Below are 23,671 nucleotides of genomic sequence, written 5' to 3'. Positions count from 1 at the left end.
ATTATGTTAAGGAAGTATATATCAATTCCTATTCTATTTGAATGATTATTTTGAAATTTAACATCTAATCCATTTATATTATTTTCCTTCTTACCTCTATTAAGACGGCAATTTAAATTATTGGATTAACTAATATTATAATAATCTTCCATTCTTGGAAGATTTTTATAAACAGTGTTGGGTTCTTTTTGCTAATACTTTGTTCTCTTTGTGTTTGTGTGTGTGTGTGTGTGTGTGTAAGTGAAACTGGATTATGATATTTGTCATGCCCTTATGATGTATTTATCAGATTTAGGTATCAATGTTACTTCCTTTATAAAACAAAAAAAGGGGGAAGTCTTCATTTTTTTTTCTTCTGGAATAATTTATGTGACAATGTGATTATCCAGATGTAGAAGTTCCGATAAAATTCCTCTGTGAAACATCTGAGTTTGTTTTTTCCTTTTTTTTATTCTTAAAAAACAATATAGAACATCTAGTTTCAGGTATACAACATAATAAGTCAATATTTGTATACGTTACAAAGTGATCAGCAAATATGCCTGGTTATCATGCATTGCCATATTTATCCCCTTCACCTTTTTAGCCTACTCTCTTTTCCCCGCTGATAACCACTGATCGGTTTTCTGTATCTGAATTTTGGTTTTTATTTTTCTGTTTGTTTATTTTGTTTTGAGAGCACACAAAACCCTCAAAAGAAGTATCTCAGATCCCTCCTAGCTCTCTGGGTCCTCTGGACAGGAGTCCTATTGATTTCCAAAGCAATATGTTTTGGGGGCCTCATTTCCCCAAGGTTGGGATAATCCATATGGAGCACAAACAAACTCCTCCTCACTTGGGAAGAGGCTCTGAGCCTCTGTGATTCCTTCCTATTGTATGTTGATGCATTGGGGATAGAGTTTTTGTCAGGACCATATCTCTGCCCTCCTCCCACCTTGATACACTGTTTTATCCCTTGTTGTGGAGGGAGCTGTTCAGCTAGTTTTGAGTTTATACTTTGAGTGGGAATTATTCTACATGAAGTTGTAGATTTGGTATGTCTGTAGGAAGAGGTGAGTTCAGGTTCCTCCTACACTGCCATCTTGTACTATCCACTCCTTGGTGTTTTTGAAGGGTAGGACTTTGATAATTTCCTCAATTTCCTCTATAGAAATTTGCCTGAGTATTTTTAACTTTACTGGTCCAATTTTGGGAAATTATATTTTCCTTGGAAACTAGCAATTTTATGTAAATTTTCTATTTTCTGTAAAGTTGTGTGAAGTAATGTTTGAAGATCTTTTAAGAATTTCTATTTCAGGCCTTGCTACCGCCCTTGTGATTTCTTTTGTTTTTTGTTATACTTTGTTATATTTGTTATATTTGTTTTTCCCCCACTCTTTCTTTTTATTTCTTGATTGAGAGTTAGTGGTTTGTCTATTTTGTTGATATTTTCTGTAAACCAGCATTTTAAGATTTATAGTTTATTTTTCCTTTCCTTCTGCTTTCTTCTGTTTCCTTTATTGTATTTGTCTTTTATGTTGAGAATTGAATTCATTTACTTTAGTTGATCATTCTTTGTCTATTTTTCCATATACAGAATTGGCCTTTTGAATATATAAATTCAGGTCTTGTTTAATATCTGGAAATTTTTTTTATTAACTTAGAATTTCAAATATTCTATTTCATACCCATAATTGTTTCATCCTTTTCTATTTATTGAAAAGACCATTTTTCTACATCCTATAGTGTTGGCTTCTTTATAGTAAATTAATTGACCATATTAGGCATGGGTTTATTTCTGGGCTTTCTATTCTGTTCCACTGATCTATGGGTCTGATTTTGCTCCAGTACCATACTGTTTTGATCACCATAGCTTTGTAGTAGATTATGAAATCAGGGAGCATGATATCTCCAGCTTTGTTGCTCTTTCTCAAGATTGCTTTGTCTGTTTGAGGTGTTTTATGGTTGCATACAAATTTTGGATCTCTTTGCTCTAGTTCTGTGAACAATGCCATTGGAATTTTAGTAGAGATTGAATTGAATCTGTAGATTGCTATTGGTAGCATGGACATTTTAATGATATTCTTCCAATACACAAATATTGTATATCATTCCATTTATTTGTATTGTCTTCATTTTTTTTTCCATGAATGTCTTATAGTCTTCAGTGTACAGGTCTTTCACCCCCATGGTTAAATGTATTCCTAGGAATTTTATTTGATACAGTTGTAAACTGGACTGTTTTCTTATTTTTATTTCTGATAGCTAATTAATAGTGTATAGAGACACAATCAATATCTGTATGCTAATTTTGTACCCTGTGACTCCATTGAATTTGTTTATTCTAATAGTTTTGTGGTGGAGTCTTTATGATTTTATGTAGGTAGTATCCTGTCTGTAAATAATGACAGTTTTACTGCTGTTCCATTTTAGATGCCTATTATTTCTTTTTCTTGCCTAATTGTTGTGGTTAGGATTATGTCGAATAAAAATGGTGAGAGTGGGCATTGTTGTCTTGTTTCTGATATTAAAGAAAAAGCCTTCAGTTTTTCACCATTGAGTGTGATGTTAGCTGTGGGTTTGTCACATATGGCCTTTATTCTATTGAGGTATGTACCTTTTATACCTATGTTGTTGAGTTTTTATCATGAAAAAAATTTGGATTTTGTCCAATGCATTTTTTTTTTTTGCATCTAGTGAGTTAATCATACACTCTTTATCTTCTGTAAATGTGTTGTATCATGTTGGTTGATTTATGGGTGTTGAACCATTATTGCATTCTTGGAATAAATTCCACTTGATTGTGATGTATAATCCTTTAAATGTATTGTTAAATTCAGTTTCCTAATATTTTTTCTGGATTTTTGCATCTATGTTCATGAGGGATATTTGCCTGTAATTTTATTTTTTCCCTCATTTTCCTTTTTTTTTTTTTTTAAATTTGTGTGTGCATGTGTGTGTGTGTGTGTGTGTGTGCGTATGTGTATGTTTGTGGGGAGGTATGTCTGGTTTTGGCATCAGAGTAAGTCTGGCCTTATAAAATGAGTTTGGAAACATTCTTTCCTCTTCAATTTTTTGGTAGAATGTGGGAAGGTTATGTGCCAAGGTTATGTGACAGGTAGAATTCACCTGTCAATCAATCTTGTCCTGAATTTTGGTTTGGGAGAGTTTTTAAATTACTGTTTCAATTTTATTACTTGTAATAGGTCTATTCAGATTTTCTATTTCTTTGTGATTCAGTCTTGGAAGGTTGAGTATTTCTAGGAATTTATTTTTTCTAGGTTTACCAACTTGTTGGCAAATGATTGTTCTGAGTAGTTTCTTATGATCCTTTGTATATATCTAGGGTATCAGTTGTAACTTCTCCTCTTTCATTTCTAATTTTATTTTGGATCCCTCTCTCTTTCCCTTTTTTTCTTGATGAATCTGGCTAGAAGTTTATTGGTTTTGTTTGTATTTTCAGCAAACGAGCTTTAGATTCATTGATCTTTTCTATTGTTTCTTTTAGTCTCTATTTTGTTTATTCCCACTCTGATCTTTTTATTTCCTTCCTTCCACTAACTTTGGAATTTGTTTTTTTTTTTTTCTTTTTCTAGTTCCTTCATGTGTAAAGTAAGATTGTTTATTTGGGATTTATCTTGTTTCTTGAAGTAAGCTTATGTCACTATGAATTTTCCTCTTAGAACTGCTTTTGCTGTGTCCTATAGATTTTCGAAAGTTCTGTTTGCATTTTCATTTCTTGCCAGGTATTTTTTATCTTTTCTTTGATTTATTCATCAACTCCTTGGTTTTTAGTAGGATATTGTTTATTTTCCATATGTTTGTGTTATCCTAGTTTCTTCTTGTAATTGATTTCCAGTTTCATATCATTGCGGTTAGAAAAGATTCTTGATATGATCCTTATCTTCTTGAATTTTTTGAACCTTGTTTTGTGGACTAACATGTGATTTCTCCTAGAAGATGTTTTATGTGCATTTGAAAAGATAGTTATTGTGCAGTTTTGGGATTAACTGTTCTGTATATGTCTATTAAGTCCATCCAGTCTAATGTCCCTTAAGGCCAATGTATCATTATTGTTTTTCTGTCTGAATGATCTATCCATTGATAGTGTAGTATTAAATTCTCCTACTATTATTATATTGCTGTCAATGTCTCCCTTTATGTCTGTTAATATTTGCTTTATATGTTTAGATTATCCTGTGTTGGGTCCATAAATATTTATGAATGCTATTTCCTATTCTTGGATTGATCCTTTTACTATTATGTAATGCCCTTTCTTATATTTCGTTACAGTCTTCTTTAAACTCTATTTTGTCTTAGGGGTGCCTGGGTGGCTCAGCTGGTTAAGCAATGGCTCTTGATTTGGCTCAGGTCATGATCTCACAGGTTGTTAGTTTGAGCTCTGCATTAGGCTCCATGCTGACAGTGCAGAGCCTTCTTGGGACTCTCTCTCTCTGCACCCCCCACCCCCCGCTTTCCTTGTCTGTCTCTCAAAATAAATAAATTAAACTTTAAAAAATTAAAAAAAAATTAAAGTCTATTTTGTCTTAAGTAGTATTGTTACTTCAGTTTTCTTTTTGTTTCCATTTGCATGGGGTATCTTTCTCCATCCCTTCACTTTCAGTGTGTGTTTTTAAGATTTTTTTCATGTTTGTTTATTTATTTATTTTGAGAGAGAGAGAGAAAGAGAGCAAAGATTGGGGAGAGAGAGGGAGAGAGAGAGAGAATCTCAAGCAGGCTCCATGCTGTCCTCATGGAGCTCAACCTCATGGACCATGAATCATGAATCATGAACCATGACCTGAGAGCCTGACCTGAGCCAAAATCAAGAGTCTGACACTTAACTGATTGAGTCACCCAAGCACTCCTGTGTATGTCTTTAGATCTCAAGTGAGTCTTTTGTACACAGCATATAAAAGGATCTTGTATTTTTATCCATTCAGCCACCCTGTGTCTTTTCCTTGGAACATTTAGTGCATTTATACTTAAAGTAACTATTGATAGATATGTACTTATTGCCATTTTGTTAATTGTTTTCTGATTCTTTTTGTAATTCTTCTCTGTTGTCTTTTATTGTTTTTCTTCTTCTCTTCATCTCTAGTGGTTTGGTGGTTTTCTTTAGTGTTTGGGTTCCTTTCTCTTTAATATTTTGTGTATCTAATATAGGGTTTTGGGTTTTAGTTACTGTAAGGTTTATATATATTGATCTATATATTTAGCAGTCTATTTTAAGGTGACAGTTGTTTAAGTTCAAATGCATTCTAAAAGCACTACATTTCTATCCACCCCCACCACCACCACGTTTTGTTTTGAGATCACATTTTACATCTTTTTGTGTATCCCTTAACTACTTACTGTAGTTATAGTTGATTTTACTATATTCTAACTAGCTTTTTAAATGCCTGGTCCACTGCCTTTACTATATACTTGCCTTTACCAGTGAGATTCTTTCCTTAATATATTTTCTTATTTCTGGTTAAGGGCTTTTTTTTTCTGCTTAAAGAAGACCAACCCTTTAACATTTCTTGTAAGGCCAGTTTACTGGTGATTAATTTCTTTAGTTTTTGTTTATCTGGAAACTCTTATCTCTCCTTCAATTCCAAATGATAACCTTTCCAGCCAGAGTATTCTTCATTGTAAGTTTTTCCTTTTCAACACTTTAAATATATCCTGCCACTCCCTTCTGGTCTGCAAAATTTCTTCAGAAAAATCACCTGATAGCCTTATGGGATTTCCCTTGTATATGATTGTTTTTCTCTTGCTGCCTTTAAGATTCTCTCTTTAAATTTTGCCATTTTAGTTTATAGTATGTCTAGGTGTGGATATTTTTGAGTTCATCTTAGTTGAAATTTTGCATTCCCTGGACCTGTATGTCTGTTTTCTTCTCCAGGTTAAGGGAATTTTCAGCCATTATTTCTTCATAGATTTTTTTTTTTTTTTTTTTTTTTTTTTGGTCTCTCTCTCTCTTCTCCTTCTGGGATCTTTGTAATATGAATATCAGCACACTTCATGTTGTCCCAGATTTTCCTTAAACTATCCTAGTTTAAAAACATTTTGTTTTGTCTTGTTCTTCTGATTGGCTGATTTCCACTCTTCTGTCTTCCACAAAGTTGATCTGTCCTGAATCATCTAATCTGCTATTAATTCCTCCTAGTGTATTTTTAATTTTTGTTATTGGGTTCTTTAGTTATAATTGTTTTTTTATTATATTTTCTAACTCTGTTGAGGTTCTCACTCTGTTCTTCCATTCTTCTCCTCCTGAGTTTGGTAGATCTCGATGGCCCTTAATTTTAACTCTTTATCAGGTAAATTACTTTTCTCCACTTCATTGGGTCCCTCTTCCCCTTGGGTTTTATCTTGTTCTTTTGTCTGGAACATATTTCCCTGTCTCCTCATTTTATTTGACTTTCTGTTTGTTTCTATGCATTAGGTGGGAGAGCTTCGTCTTCTGGTCTTGAAGAAGTAGCCTTGTGTAGGACTATTCCCTGTGTAGATTGGATGTACCTGGAGGCTTTGGCAGACCAGCTAGCTGGTGCAGATGTGGGCTGGTGGGGTCCCCAGGCACTCCACATGCAAGCTACCTTGACTGGATGGCTGGAACTAGAGCGGTTCCTAGCTCTGGTGTTTGGGGGCATTCAGTCCTAGGACCATTGTGACAGGACATCTGGAGTGGGTGTGGGCCAGTGGCTGTGCCAGGGCCACCATGATGGGACAGTTGGAGTTGGAGCAGGTGTAGGCTGGGGAGTCTTGAGGCACACTGCACTGGGGTTGCCTTGATGGAATGGCTGGGTGAGGTGCAAGCAGGGGAGTCTTGGAGCACACTGTGCTGGGGCTTCCTTGGTGGGACAGTTGAGTTGGGGCAGATGAGGGGCCTGGAGCATACTGGGATGGCCCTAACTGACCAGCTAGAACATCTGGGTCCTGCTCTTGCCGACATTATCAGGGTGGATGGAAAATAAAATATTGTGCTGGCTGGGGCCTCTGACCCTGGAGAGAGTTCCAGCAGTTCTCAACCCATTTGGCAGGCATTCTAGGGCTAGTAAATGGATTTCCTTCACTTATAGTCTAGTTGCTCCTTAAACCACTGTTGTTTTCACTGTGCCCAGGGTGGGTGACTCTGTGCATGGGCTCAGTGACATCCCTCCCTACTTTAGGTCCTTGCATGAGAGATGGTGTTCCTCTCATTACCATGTCTCTGTCTCTCCCACCTTTCTCTATGTGGCCCCTCTAGCATCTGTTGTACAGACTGTTCAATCAATCCTCAGTTCTTCTTCAGGGGGAATTGTGCTATATCTAAGTGTAGATTTGGTGTGTCTGGGTAGGAGGTGAGTTCAGGCTCATCCTACACTTGGACCCTCACTTGTCTCTAGACAAAATATTTCTCTCTGTAGGTTTTGCTGATAGTATCTAAATTCAGACCTTTGAGATTACGTAGATCAAGTATAAACTTTCTAGCTACTGGGTTTTACAGTATTTGATGATTAGCAATCATGATCACAAGTGTTCTCTTTTTCAGGGTAAATGATTTTTTTCAAACTTTTTATTGCTGCCAGGTATAGAAATGCAGTTTAATACGTGATCACATTATAGGAATGAGTCTTTGTGCTCTATTTAATTAGTTATATTTAACTAGACTGTTATTTCTTGAAAGAGCATTCTAAATATTTTGTTCCAATTTGGAGATGCCTGTTTTCTTTATCCAACAAAATTTAAACATGTGTTTTATAAAGCTGGAGTTCGGTTTTTAGAACTCTATTATTCACATGTATGGTATCATTCTAAGTAAGCCCTAGAAAACCCACAATTTTATGAGTTAGAATCTGAGTAGTTGTGCCTCTCTCTCTCTAAAAATGCCCATTTTGAGTGTTTTACTGGAAGATTCCAAGTAAGAAGGTACTATTAGATGTGAAAACAGTGCGATAATACTGACTTATAATCAAAAGAGGGCCTATAAACATGTTTGCTTTTTGTATTTACTGTTGAGATCAATGGAGACCTAGCACCAAAATTTGTTTTAACTTCATTGGGCTTTGTTTCCTTGGCTTTTTATGGGTTTCTCAATCACTTTACTTGTCTGCAGTAGGAGGTGTTTATTTCTGATAAGGGCTGCTAGCCATTTTCAAAGTTGGAGAAATAAAGTTACAATTTCACACAGGGCTGTGTGTTATACTGGGCTAGACTAATCCTGGCTTTAGTAAAACTAGTAGAGAAAGGACAAAGCCAAGATGTTAATGGGAAACATCCTCTAGGGCAAGTCCCGCAGAAGGGGTAGAATAGTGAACTAAGCAATAGGCAATGTTTCCGTAACAAATAAAAGGCCCCTCTTTCTTGTATCACTTGCTGATTTCAGGGGAAAGTCTCAAAACACTAATTAAAAGACAATTTTTAGGAAACATAAACATTAAAATTTAGCCCAAGTTTGTCTTTTAACCTGCTGACCCTAGAGCTACTAAGGAAGTTAATAGCTTTTATGTAACATGATCACCTACTTGCTTTGCTGCTTAAAATTAATTCTCAAAAAGCCTGCATCTTTTTCCGCATTTATGAAGAAATACATCTTTTTTAATGATTTTCTTAAGTTTACTTATTTATTTTGAGAGACAGAGAGCGAGCTCAAGTGGGGAAAGGGCAGAGAGAGAAGGAGAAAGAGAGAATCCCAAGCGGGCTCCACATCATTAGTGCAGGGCCAACATGGTGCTCAGCCCACAAAATGTGAGATCATGAGCTGAGCAGAAATCAAGAGTCAGACGCTTAACGGACTGAGCCACCCAGGCCTCCTACTCAGAAATAAGTCTTTAGGTTCTGCCATGTTGTCCTCCTTCCCAAACAGCTACATCGCTGGCTGTGATGCTGGTGGCCCTCAACGTATCATGGTTCCACTGGGTCTACCTTCATCCACCAGTGACTGCTGCTGCTATCATTTCTCAAGCTCAAGAGCGGGCCTACTGTCTTCTGCGTTAACTGTGGGCTTAGACTCTCCTACCTCCCACCCCCCAACCCCGTACAACCGAGGCAAATTTATACTGTTTAGCAGTAACTGAAGGAATTTGGAAAATACCCAGAGAGTAACAACTGCACAGTCTACCATTAGCCAGCATGTGTCCTTGACTTGTGCTTGGCTCAAGTCCGTGTGGCCAGAGCTAGTTTATTTCCCATGATTGGGAAACTGTGAAACTTTGGGCTGCAGAGTCGAGGTCAAATTGATGCCCCACTGTTCCTTCTTTTTTTTTCTCTCTCTCTTTAAAACTTCAAAGAGAGAAGACGAAATTTCCTTAATTCCTACTCTATAATTAGTAATTTTTTTGAACGTTTATTTATTATTTTTGAGACAGGGAGAGACAGCATGAACGGGGGAGGGTCAGAGAGAGACGGGAGACACAGAATCCGAAACAGGCTCCAGGTTCTGAGCTGTCAGCACAGAGCCCGACACTGGGGCTGGAACTCACCTACCGCGAGATCATGACCTGAGCTGAAGTCGGATGCTTAACCGACTGAGCCACCCAGGTGCCCCTATAATTAGTATTTTTACAGGATAATTGAAAGAATGAACATTCATGCATTCTATGGCTTTAAGTGCCTTTCCCATAGTCTGGGTTATTTAGTCTTGAAGAGCACTCTGTGAGCCCTACAAGGGGCAATATCAACTCAGTCCAGTGTTTTTGCAGCCTCTTCTCCTCAAAGATTCAAATCCCATCTTTAATAGCCTTAGAAAATAACTGGTACATGAGGAAGGGGTAAGAGAATAGTCTCCACCAGGCTGGAATGATAGGATTTATTGAAAGATGGTCTCCTGTACAATTGCCTCAATCTTTCTTCACTTTTAATCTATATTTCCAATTTATCTTCTCTTTTATCCATTCATATTACCTATCCTTTCCCTTTTGTTTATAAATCATAATCCTTTTTCTTTTTCTCCCATGAAATTATACTTTAGACATGAAAGCAATATAAGTGACCTATTTGTCTGTCCCTCCCTTTGGGCAATAATATGTGTAATTTAAAAATAAAAAATGTCTCTCTTCCCTTTAACAATTTTATTTTGCCATCACCTCAAACCAGGTTTATCTCTTCCATTTATAACTCCCTCAAGTCCGTCCCTGGATATAATCATCTTCTGCCTTAAAATGTGTAAATGGGTAATCTATAAACTCTTTAATATTTATCTCAAAAAATGTAATTCAGAGATACCATAAGAGCAGTTAATAATATTATGGGAATTAACAAAAAAAAAAAAACACTAACAAATAAAAAAAGAAAAGGCGCGAATATTTTGTAAGTATTTGTTGTCAAATTATTATTACGATCCTGAGGAATTGGCAATGTTTAAAGCATTTGTAAACTCTATTTCCATGGATGTATAAAAAGTAACAACAGCAAAATTCATATGCACATATCAGGCAAATGCAGATGTATTTTTAAGGCAGACATTAATATTTTAAATAAATCTGTTTGATAATGAAAACTTTTTTTTTAACCCTTGGGGAATATCACAATATTTTCATAATGATACTAAGATGTTATTTTCTATAGCATTTGCCTTTCGTACTGATGGTACAAAAGTAATGGTATAAAAACTGGTGCCTTAGAACCAATGGAGGCAGTGGCACCAAATCCTCTTTAGTAATCATTAAAATCTTTACAACTACACATGTATGTATACATATATACATGTGTATAATGTATATTATACACATGTATACATATATGCATATGTATATATAATTCATGCTCATTATTTGCCATAATTCTATTCTATAAAGTTATTATAAAGATGAGTTAGTGAACACTGTGCCATTGCTCTTAGGGGAAATCCAATATTAGATTCCTGTGAGTCTCTCATCACATTTTTGTCAACCAATCAGTATATAAACTTGTTTTATGTGTTTTCTGTTTAAAGACACTTTATTTAATATGTATTACTGATTCATAAACATTGAACGCATGGAAAACAGAATTATAACTCATGCTTGAAGGAAGCTTGTCTAACATATATGTTTATTTGGTTAGTTTTTTTGCTTTTTTGGTTTTTTTTTTTTATAAGTCGTGTTACAGTCTTCTTGTACTAAGGAATACCAGAGATTTTTCACCTTATGCTTGAGGCCATTTCAAACAGCAAAATCACCAACAAAAAGCATAAAAATGCAAAAACATGGCAGTAAATAGACTGTGAAAGGATACCTGTTTACATTATGACAGCTGAGACAGGTGTTGCCTTGTTCCTGCCCATCTGGGAATGTGTACATCAGATGGCCCAAATTTTCACCCCACTGTGCATGTCTGAATGACCATGAAAGCAGCACAAGTATTGACTTTGGAGTTACAAATAAGTTTTAGTGAGTAAGCAGTTCACAAATAAAAATCTGTGAATAATGATGATTGATTATATGTATATTGTATGTAAAAAATGGTAACATGCATAGAACAGTTTTGCTGGATATCAAAAACATGTATGTTATTGGGTTGCAGGCTGAACTGACCGCTGATTTCATGGAATACCATTCTTGAGAGAATACCATACAGCTATTATTTTTCAATTATGATTATTTGGTAAATATTGTCTTAAAAATGAAAAAAGAAGTGAGCCTGTTACTCAAAAAAACATATTGACAGTGTTTATTGCCATTGATACAAATCAAGTTTTGACAAGCATGTTTCTGACACCACAAATATGATAGATTCTCAGCAGTTAGACTTCTAGGATAAGAATGATGGTAATATTAATGAGTGTGCTTTTTAACTTTATATAATGAAATATTTCAACATTGAAATGGTCTGTATAGTTTGGTCAACCAATATTTCTCAGATGACTGGTGCCTAATGTTAACAAATCATCCATGAGTAAAAAATCCACTTGAAGTGCAAAATAGACCACTGGATTTAAATGTGACAAAGTAAAAAACTTTCATTGATATAATTTAAGATTTTACACTGCAACTAATGTTTAAGAAACTGTTCCTCTTTAGCTGAGAAAAAGAGAGATAAAAAAATCCAGGAGTATGAGGGGAAAATTAGAGAACTAAGTGATACACTAAAAAGAAATAATATATGCATAATTGGTATCCCAGAGGAGGAAGAGAGAGGGAAAGGTGCTGAAGGGGTACTTGAAGAAATAATAGCTGAGAACTTCCCTGAACTGGGGAAGGAAAAAGGCATTGAAATCCAAGAGGCACAGAGAACTCCCTTCAGACGTAACTTGAATCGATCTTCTGCACGACATATCATAGTGAAACTGGCAAAATACAAGGATAAAGAGAAAATTCTGAAAGCAGCAAGGGATAAACGTGCCCTAATATATAAAGGGAGACCTCACATATAAAGGGAGACTCATGACTGATCTCTCTTTTGAAACTTGGCAGGCCAGAAAGGATTGGCACGAGATCTTCAGTGTGCTAAACAGAAAAAATATGCAGCCGAGAATCCTTTATCCAGCAAGTCTGTCATTTAGAATAGAAGGAGAGATAAAGGTCTTCCCAAACAAACAAAAACTGAAGGAATTTGTCACCACTAAACCAGCCCTACAAGAGATCCTAAGGGGGATCCTGTGAGACAAAGTACCAGAGACATCACTACAAGCATAAAACATACAGACATCACAATGACTCTAAACCTGTATCTTTCTATAATAACACTGAATGTAAATGGATTAAATGCGCCAACCAAAAGACATAGGGTATCAGAATGGATAGAAACTGTTCCTCTTTGAGTATAGGTATACTGTCAAAGAAGGAAATCCACAATTATCTGAAAAGACTATTAAAACAACACTCTTCTGCTTTTTATCTATATAAATAAATATAAAGTAACAATAGCAAAATTCATATGCACAGTATCAGGCAAATGCAGATGTATTTTTAAGGCAGACATTGATATTTTAAATAAATTTGTTTGATAATGGAAACTTTTTTTTTAACCCTCACCTGTGTGTGAGGCTACATTTTCTTCATATATTTCGACCAAAACAATATATGGTAATAGACTGAATACAGAATCAGATAACAGACAATCCAGCTCTATCCTATTAATATAGTCACTAAAGAGATTTGCAAAAATGAACAACATTGCCACTCTTCTACCCATTTTTTTGTTATGGAAAGTAGATTCTTTTCATAAAATTACTTGTTAATCTGTAATGAGTTTATTATTGCTATTTAAAATTAATAAACACTTAAAATATTTTTAAAAAATTAGAATTATAGTTTTAATTTCTAATATGGTCAATGTTAATAGATCTAACCCACCTAAACAAATGTTCTTTGCAGTCTTTAAGAATTAAGAAAGTAAAGGAGCACCTGAGTGACTCAGTGGGTTAAGCACCCGATTTTGGCTCAGGTCACGATATCATAGTTCACGAGTTCGAGCCCCACATCGGGCTCTGTGCTGACTGCTCAGAGCCTGGAGCCTACTTCAGATTCTGTGTCTCCCTCTCTCTCTCTGCCCCTCCTCTGCTTGTGTTCTGTCTCTCTGTCTCTCTCTCTCAAAAATAAATAAATATTTAAAAATTAAAAAAAAAAAAGAAATTAAAGAGTCCCTGAGATTAAGAGTTAAGGACCAGGGCACCTGGGTGGCTCAGTCAGTTAGTTTAGCATCCAACTCTTGATTTTAGCTCACGTTATGATCCCAGGGTCATGGAATTGAGCCCCGTGTTGGACTCTGTGCTGAGCATGGAGCCTTCTAGAGATTCTCCCCCTTTCTCTGTCTTTCCTCATTTGTTCCCCTGTCCCCTTATCCCATTGCTTTATATATGTACTTTATTACATCCAAACATGTAAGATCTGTCTCTAGATTGAAAGGAATAGTTTGTAACAATCCATTGCTCATGCCTAGAATAACTAGAAAACTCAACAAAATACAAAAACAATAATATGCTTGAAAGAATCAGAGAACTACCAAGTCAGCTAGGAATTGAGGTGCCAGGATTCAAGAGAGAAGGGAAATACACTGAATGGGTTTTGACATTCTATGATGCTTTATTCCTCAAAGCATCTGTTGATTCATAGTTGCCTTGAGGAGAGAGGTTGAGAAACTGAGTAGAGCTTTTAACAATCTTAGGGGCATGGTGAGACAAAATTGGATTTTGAGGCTGATAAGTCAGCTAGGAGTTGAGAGGCCAAGATCTCAGAGAAATGGAAAAATATCATGAATCCAATATTCTGTACCTGTTTCTCCTTGGAGTGTTTGCCAGCTTGCAAAGTGTAGCTGCAAAGAAACTAAAAAGCAAGCAGAATTGTCAGCAATCTCTTTATGTTGCAGAGAATAAAAACTGTAATTCAGGACCTGTGAAGGTAAAGGTGCTTTAGTAAATACTTGAGACTTTCTATTGGGACCCCTGAAGGACCATACCCTAGGAGGAAAGATGAAGCAGAAATATATCAGTTTTGCAAAGAATGAAATTCTACTTTGATTTACTTAGTTCTTTATTGGGTGAAGGTGGGAAGGTTTAGTTACCTCCCAGAGACTTAAAAAAACAAAACAAAACAAAACAAAAAACCACCTCTTTTCTGGAGAATTAAAACATTACCCAGAGATCCAAGTGAGAAAATAGACAATAGAAACAGACTGGTGATCCAGAGATTGGGTGGTACTAGGTGCAGACTTTAAAATATGGGAAATTTCATCAAAAACTTGGATTTATTCATTTCTGTATCATATAGAAATACTAGAATTGAAAGTTACAGTAAGTGAAATCAAGGACACAATTGATAGATTTAATACCAGATTAGACATAGCTCATCTGAAAGATATTAAAAAATAAATCCACACTCAGCTACGGTGAGGAAAAAAAAAAGATAGAAAATAGAGAAAAGACATAAGACATGTGGAAAGTCTAACATACTTGTGATAGAAAGAGAGGGAAGGTAAGAAAGGGGCAGAAGAAGCATTTGAAAAATATTGGTAGAAAATTTCTCCAAAGAGATTAAACATGTCAAACCACAAATTCGAACAATCAGAATAAATATAAAGAAAACCATGCTTAGACACATCATAGTAAAATCACTAAAAGCCAATGACACAGAGAAAATCATGAAAGTATCCAGGGACCTAAATAAATCCAAAAGACAATAAAATGACATCTTTAAGGTGCTAAAAAATTAACTATACCCATTGAAGAATCAGAGATATGCTTCAATTATGAAGTCAAATATAAAGACATTTCAAATAAAAAATGAGATAGTTCATCACTAGGAAACCTATACTAAAAGAGAAACTAAAAAACTTAAGAAATATAGAATATAATCTTACAGGCCTAGAAATATAGGAAAAAATTAAGAACAAAAATGATAAATATGTGGGTAAATCTGCAGGAATATTGACTATATACCACAATAATAATGGCTAATGGGGTTTAAAATAGAAATAAAATACATGTCAACATTAGTGTAAAATGTGGGAGAGACATAGAGATAAAGTGTTCAAAAGTTCTGTATTATCTGGGAAATAGTAACATGAATTAATTTACATTAAACTCAGTAAGTTAGGGATGAATGTTGTCATCTCTAAGGTTGGTGTTAAATGAACAGGGAAAACTAACAAATGAGAAAAAAAGTGGAATAATAAAAATATATTTGATTTTAAAAAAATGTATGAAAGGAGAAAAAGGGGAACCTAGAACAGGTGAAATAAAAAATTAGGAAAATTGTATATTTAAATCCAATCATCAGTGATTAAATGTAAATGGACTAAATATCTCTAATCAAAAGTCAATGCTTCTCTGAATGGAGAAGCTTTATGCTACTGACAGTTTCCTATATTATTATGCTACTTCCAAAACTGCATGTGACTTACAAAAGACACTGATAAAAGGGTGCACAAAGATTGAATAAGAACTGGTTAAAGATAAAATGTTTCATGTTTATGTGACATGGGAATGTAATATTTTTATTTCATCTTTTGTAGTTGAGAGTCCTTATTCTAATTATTTTTAGTGTTAAAGACTTATATCAGAAAGGTATGTCTTAGGTAGATTTGGTTAAAATTCTTACCTGAAATTTTTGTGTTATATTTGTTTAAGTTTTTTTTTTTTTTTTTATTATGGAGAGTTTCAAACAAATACTAAAATAGAAATAATGATCTTGAATTAAAATTGTTAGCACATGGTTAATCTTGTCTTAACTATATCTTCACTTGTGGATTATTTTGCACAATTCCCAGATATCATGTAATTTTATCTTTATCTTAGGATATATCACAAAATATAGGAACTCTTTAAAATAATCATAATACTATTACCATGCACTAAAAAATAAACAGTGTCTACATGTACATTCTGGAGAGTGGTTGCTAATAGGTATGGAGTTCCTCTGTAGAATGAAAAAAATATTCCAGAATTATAGGGGGTCCTGGGTGGCTCAGTCAGTTAAGCATCCGACTCTTGACTTCAGTTCTGGTCATGATTTCACGGTTTGTGAGTTCAAGCCCCACATCAGGCTCTGTGCTGGCAGTGCAGAGCCTGCTTGGGATTCTGTCTCCCTCACTCTCTGTCCCTCCCCTGCTTGCTGTCTGTCTCTCTCTCAAAAAAAAAAAAATTCCAGAATTATAGAGTGGTTGATGGTTGCACAACTTTGTGAGCCTATTAAAAACAACTGAATTGTACATAATCAAAGGGTAAAATTTATGTGTGGATTATATCTCCATTAAAACAAAAGCCAAAAACAATTCCTTAATATTCAGATATGGAATTTTAATTAAATCTTTCAATTATCATTTTATTTTAACCTCTAATAGTGTTTTCCTATATGGAGCTTTTTTTAGAGAATGTCTAAGATCCATTGATGCAGTTATCTCTATAAAAGGCTGTATTTCATTAAATAATAACTAAAGTTTACTTAGGCTTTTAGAAAGAGTGGTATTTTTCTTTAGATACATACTGTTATGGGGGACCTGGCTGGCTCAGTCAGTTAAGTATGCAGCGTTGGTGCAGGTTGTGATCTCATAGTTTGTGAGTTCGAGCCCCGCATCAGGCTTTCTGTTGATAGCTCAGAGCCTCGAGTCTGTTTCAGTTTGTGTGTCCCTTTCTCTCTCTGCCCCTCCCCCCTGCTCACACTCTCTCTCTCTAAAATAAACATTAAAGGGGCGCCTGGGTGGCGCAGTCGGTTAAGCGTCCGACTTCAGCCAGGTCACGATCTCGCGGTCCGTGAGTTCGAGCCCCGCGTCAGGCTCTGGGCTGATGGCTCGGAGCCTGGAGCCTGTTTCCGATTCTGTGTCTCCCTCTCTCTCTGCCCCTCCCCCGTTCATGCTCTGTCTCTCTCTGTCCCAAAAATAAATAAAAAACGTTGAAAAAAAAAATTAAAAAAAAAAAATAAATAAAATAAAATAAACATTAAAAAAAATAAATAAATAGACACAAACTCTTACGAAAGTCAACACCAAACACCTAAACTTTGATGTAAATCTAGTTTTCAGGAATGCTAAGGTCTATTAGGTGTTAATCCTTTTATTTTCCGGTTTATCAAACAATACTGACTGTGGATTTAGAATCCTCAGCCATACTAGATATGAAGTCATCCATAACTGAAATTCGTCTCCAAAGGCCTGTAATTCTGTGTCTTATAATTTTTACAATACAATAGCAATGACAACAGCTACTATGACCAGCTGACATTTGAGAACTTATGCAACAGGTACTGTGCAGAGTGCCCCCCATTTTTATTAGAGTTGACAAATGTTATATTAATTTCAGAAGTACAACAATGATTCAACAATTCTATACATTACACAGTGCTCACCATGATAAGTATAGCTACCATCTGTCACCGTACAATATTATTGCAACTACATTGACCTATATTCCCTACGCATACTTTTAATCCCCATGACTTCTTTATTTTATACTCGAAGTTTATACTTCTTAATCTCCTTTACCCATTTGTCCATCCCCCTATTCCCTTTCCTCTGGGAGTTACCAGTCTGTATTTATGAGTCTGTTTCTGGTGTTTGTTTGTTTGTTTGTTTTTTAGATTTTACATGTGAGTTCATATGGTATCTTTTTTTTCTTTTACTTATTTCATTTAGCATAGTACTCTGTGCTAAGTGCTTTAAATTCATCACCTCATTGAGTCTTCATGACTACTTAATAGAGGGAGGATAAAGACATTGAAATCATCCTATTTCCTTTTGTAGGGGAGTAAGTGACCAACGCTGGCATTCAAGCCTGAGGTGTTCAGCTAAACCTGACTGGTAACCACTCTACCACATCTCTACAATTAACAGTCTTCTGGTTTCCCAACTTTATTGAGAAAACCTTTGGGCCTTTTGTCATGAGTTAATACACAGAATAAGGGAATGCATTTCATGTAAGTGCTGGTGCTAGTTAATACTATGTGTTATATCCAGTAGAAGCATTGAAGCAATTCGAAGTATTAAAGTTCACGTTTTGTTTTGTTTTGTTTTCAAGTGTTACAATGTGTGGCACATAAGCACGTTTTTATAAAGTGCTTTAATTTCCTTGTACAACTCAAGACAACAATCTATTTCTATGCATTTTATCCAATAAAGTAGAAGATACCATTTAGACATCCTTTATTATTCTCTTAATGCATTATTCAGCTTCTAAAGTGGCCAGAGACATATAATAAACTATTTTTGAATGATTGTATTCTGTGAGAACTTCTTAGTTTAACTAGTAGGCTTATCCTCCCCGACTTGCTGTGCAAATCTTGGGTTCAGTTAGGCATCTTATGTAAATGATAGCCTTGGAAGTATATTTTGTCCTTGGCATGAGGTACGCTGGTCACAACATCAGCAGTGACATGCAAATCCAGTAAAAGTCCAAGTGAGCCCTATGCCCAATGTAAAAATTCTGCCACTGACCCCAGGGAACTCTGAGCTTCTGTACAGGGCTATGTGCAATAGAGTTTTACTACAGAACTTTACAATGCAAGTGGTTTATTCTATTTGCCCTGCCACACCCAGTATCTTCCATAATTGTTGAACAACTTGAAATAGACTTTTACATAGAATAAATATATTATTGCTAATTAGAAGCTTACACGTACTAGACTCTTAAATGATGGGGTATACCGGCGGTCTGCAAACGTCTATAAAGAGCAATATGGTCAGTGTTTTAGAATTAGCATTCCACATGGTGTCTGTTGCAACTACGCAACTCTGCAGTTGGAACTGGAAAGCAGAAACCATACTTAAATGAGTGTGATTGCATTCCAATAAAACTTTATTTATAAAAGCAGACATTTGACCTGTGGCTGTGGTTTGCTAATCCTTAACATACGCTCTTTTTTTTCTTCATAATTGAGGCATAATTGACCTATAATATTACATTAGTTTCAGGTGGGCAACATAATGATTTGCTATTTGTGTTTATTGTGAAATAATCACCACAGTGAGTCTAGTTAACATCTCTCATCATACATAGTTACAAAAATTTTTCTTGTGATGAAAACTTTTAAGATCTCTCTTAGCAACGTTCAAATATGCAATACAGTATTATCGGGAGTCACCAAGTTAGAATTTAAATCCCCATGATTTATTTTTTTTTGTAACTGGTAGTTTGTACATTTTGACCTTCTTTATCCATTTACCTAACCCCCATGCCTATCTCTAGCATCCACTAATACACTCGCTGCATCTTTGAGCTCAGTTTTGGTGTTATTTTTAGATTCTACAAAGAAGTGAGATCATATGGTATTTGTCTTTCTCTGTCTGACTTATTTCTTTTAGCATAAATCCCTCAAGGTCCATCCATGCTATGCAAATGGTAAGATTTCATTCTTTTTTGTGGGTAAGTAATATTCCATTGTGTGTGTGTACTTTATTCTTCTTTATTCATCTTATTCACTCTTTCCTAGACTGATACCTAGGTTGTTTCCATGTCTTGGCTATTGTAAATAACACTGCAATGGCATAGGGGTGCAGGTATCTTTTCAAGTTAGTATTTTCATTTTCTGGCATACAATCTTATGCAGGTACGGTTATTATCCTCATTTTACAGATATGGATACAAGGGCAGAAAACAACTAAGAAATTTTCTCAAGATCTTGTGACTAAAGCACTAGAATTTGGCTTTGAACTGTGGCAGTCAACCTGCAGTATCTATGTTCTTGAGCAGTGTGTCATATTCCCTCTTCAGTACAAAAGGTAGCAAAAAAGTCATACTTTTATGGGTTACCATATATAATGTCATCTAATCCTTAAAACCACCCTGTGAAGAAAGCGATATTATTTTCCCTTTACCAATAAAAAATTAAGTCAAAGTTTGAGTTTGCTTGAGTTCAGTCAGTAGAGAAGTCTAAATTAGAACATGGATCAAATTCATAGGTCCACATCCTTTTCATGAATGTCAAGGGGAAGGCAGTAAAGCATACTGTTTAAGAACCTTTACAGACTTCACTAACAGAGGTAGTGACCAGATCTAGGTGTACTCGTGGGAGTGAGTAGCTAAAACTGGTGGATGAATACACAAAATGGAGAGTAGTAGACCATGGAATTAAGAAAGTTAAGTGCTACATAATTCATTCATATTTATATTAAAGTTGCATGAGCTAAGGCAGGAATAGCAATGAAGAAAATGACAGTGAGCCAGGAACTGAAAGTGTTGGAGAATTTAGGAAGTGACGTAGGGGTGTTTGATGATAGCATCAGGTAGAGATAATGTTTGGTATAATCTGATAACATGAGGTTTGATCATTGTTTATTTTTTCAACAGTGGAAGGAAGGGAAATTGTTTGGAAGCCACAATAAGAAGCAAAGAGAAAGACAACCCTACTTCTATGCCCACTGGTCAAGAAGTATGGGGAAAAAAGAGCCACCTAGGGCATCTTTATTCTTAGGAGAGAGCCAGATCTTACACATAGAGTAATACAATGAATGGGATATTGAGGGCAAAACAGGCGATCTGCAGAACCACATGAAGTTTAGAATATGGAAGATGAGGGATGGTTTGGGGCTCTGTGTAGTAATGGTCTAATGAATAGCATGTTACGATTCAGGTTGGTGGATTCAAAGCATTTAACATTGGCAAAGCTACGTGTATCAGAGGGTTTGGAGTTCCCTCTTAACACTTGGAATGGGGGTAGGGGTTTAAGGGATTTTAGTCCTCATGCACTGGTCTCTTCTTAATCCCTGCTATGCACACTCATCTTGACCTTGACGACTGACTTGTGGAGGAGCTGGGTGTTATTCCAAGAGCAGAGGCTTGTCTTAGGCCTTGATAATTGGGGTAAAGACCTAGGAGAAGTGTGATTTTTGTCCTAGTTCCAGGCTTCCTTTTCATCGATTGGTTGGTCATTTACCCAGCCCTACTCCAGCCTGTACCGTTACAAATGACTGTACCCCTTTCTAATTTCCTATAACCTAAGCCTAATCCTAAAAATCCTAATTTCCTATAACTCACTCTCTGACCACCGTCTCCATCTTTCTGCTCACTACTTCTACCTCTCAACCCCAATAGTCCTTCAAGCCCACTTGGACATTCAGTTTATTAATCTTACTGCCTTTCACTATACTTTATCATCAAAATGACCTCACTTTCCTTCCTAAATTCCAAGATCAGTCATTACCTTTCACATTACCCTTGACTCACTTTCATTACCTTGTGCCTGCATCTGTACAGTTGAATGTGGCTTGAATAAAACACATAACTGGTCTGATTTGGTTCATTTTAAATTCATGAGCATAAATCTTTAGGGGATTCTTGATGCTGCCAGGCAAGCATACTATACAATCTCGGTCCATTCACTCTCCCATTTCTAGATAACCATTTTATATCTCATTTTCTTCTTCAAAAGCTCCAATACCTCCTCCTGACCCTCATTCTCAATGACGATTTCGTTCCTATTCCACTGAAATAAGTTGAAGTAAGAGCAAAGATCTTCACTCACTCCTCCATCATATCTACTCATTTGCCAGCATGGACACCCATGTACTGTGCCTTCCCAACTATGACCAAGGATGGAGTGTCCATGCCCCTACCTAAGTATTGGTTCTTTCACTTCTATAAGAAATCCAATCACCTCTCATCTACTAAAGGACATTGCTACAATTATTCCCTCTTTTCCATATCTTTAAATTTTATCTCTTTAATACATCATTCCTATTAGAAATGAAATAGGCTAGTATTTCTCACATCTTAACCAAAAAAAGTTTTCTTGCCCCCCCTCTGTTTCCCTGTCAGCTGACACTCCACTTTTTTCCCTTTATAGCAAAATTCTCCTTTGATTCTTTCCCGAGTCTGTTCCAATCATGCTTTTGCTTGTAACATTCTGTTCCATTAATGATCAATGGCTGATGACTTCTTGCTAAATCTCATATTCATTTTTTGATTACTGATTTTCTACTTATTAGCAGTATTTGACACAATTGATCATTACCAACCACCTTCTTAAAACCCTTCACTTGGTATCTGAAATAACAGGTCTCTCTAATACTATAAAGGGTATTTCTCAGCCTCCTTGGTTTCTTTCTTCTTATCTCCTCAACCTCTCAATGTGCATGCATCTGGTTCTTAGAGCTTTTACTCTATCTACACCCATTCCCCTAAAATTTCATTTAAATCTCTAGATCTCATCTGTATGTTGATTCCTCCAAATTTGCATTCCTAGCCAAGTCTTTGCTTCACACTGAAGATTGGTCTAAACAATTGTCAACTTGACCTCTCCACTTAATGCCTAGCAAGTATTCAAGTTAATCATGTCTAAAATTAAATTTCTCCCACTTAGTCAACCTGCTTTTCCTAGATCTTTCCTTTATCTATTAATTTCCTTCTTACTGTATATGAGTGTTATGCAGCTACTTGCACAAATTTTGCACATAACTGGGCATCATGTAGGGTATGCAGATGTTTATCTCATGGCCTCTGCCCTCATAATTAAAAAATTTTTTTAATGTTTATTTATTTTTGAGAGAGACAGAGACAGAATGCGAGTGGGTTAGGGGCAGAGAGAGAGGGAGACACAGAATCTGAAGCAGGCTCCAGGCTCTGACCTGTCAGCACAGAGCCTGACATGGGGCTCGAACTCATGAGCTGTGAGATCATGACCTGAGCCGAGGTCGGACACTCACCCGACTGAGCCACCCAGGCGCTCCCATAATTTAAAATTTAATAGGAAAAATTTGGCATAAACCCACAACTGTCTCCCAGTACACATTCTCCTCTTTTCTCTTTACCAATCTTGAGCTTTATCTGGGCTCAAGGATGCCTAATGGCAGGTTAAGAATGGCAGGACAACAAGCCAGGAAGTATATTATTCCCAGATACCATGGAACTGCCACATTAGCCCTGGACTGCTTACACTGCTATGTATAATACACTGGTGTTATATTTCATAACAGCCATATTGGCATCCTAAGTATGGAAATAAGAACTTAAGCAAGTGAACCATAGGATTTTATACACGATTTTAAAATATGGTGATGGCGAGGAGGGGGGCGATTCTGGGACTCAGCAGGTAAGTTGATTGAATGAAATAGGCTGGTATAAGGCAAAAGAAAGCTGAGGGGACCAGGTGAATTGTAGAGCTGTGCCCTGCCTGGAGATATTAACATTTCAACAATATTCTCGCCCTCAAAGAGTCTGCAATCGCCAAGCCAGTGTGTCGATTCTCATAACCTAAGAGTTGCTTTAAAATATGTTGTTTTTGTTAGCAGCAGACCTCTTTTCTAATTCATCTTATGCAGAACTAGAATATATAGTACCCTGAAAGCAGATCTGCCCTGGGTGAATGGAGCCATATTTTGTCTC

Source organism: Panthera pardus, unplaced genomic scaffold (genome assembly GCF_024362965.1).
Source record: "Panthera pardus isolate Hobbes unplaced genomic scaffold, ASM2436296v1 HiC_scaffold_2, whole genome shotgun sequence".
Classification (NCBI taxonomy): Eukaryota; Metazoa; Chordata; class Mammalia; order Carnivora; family Felidae; genus Panthera; species Panthera pardus.
The sequence above is the reverse complement of the archived record's forward strand: the minus strand, read 5'-3'. Positions refer to the sequence as shown.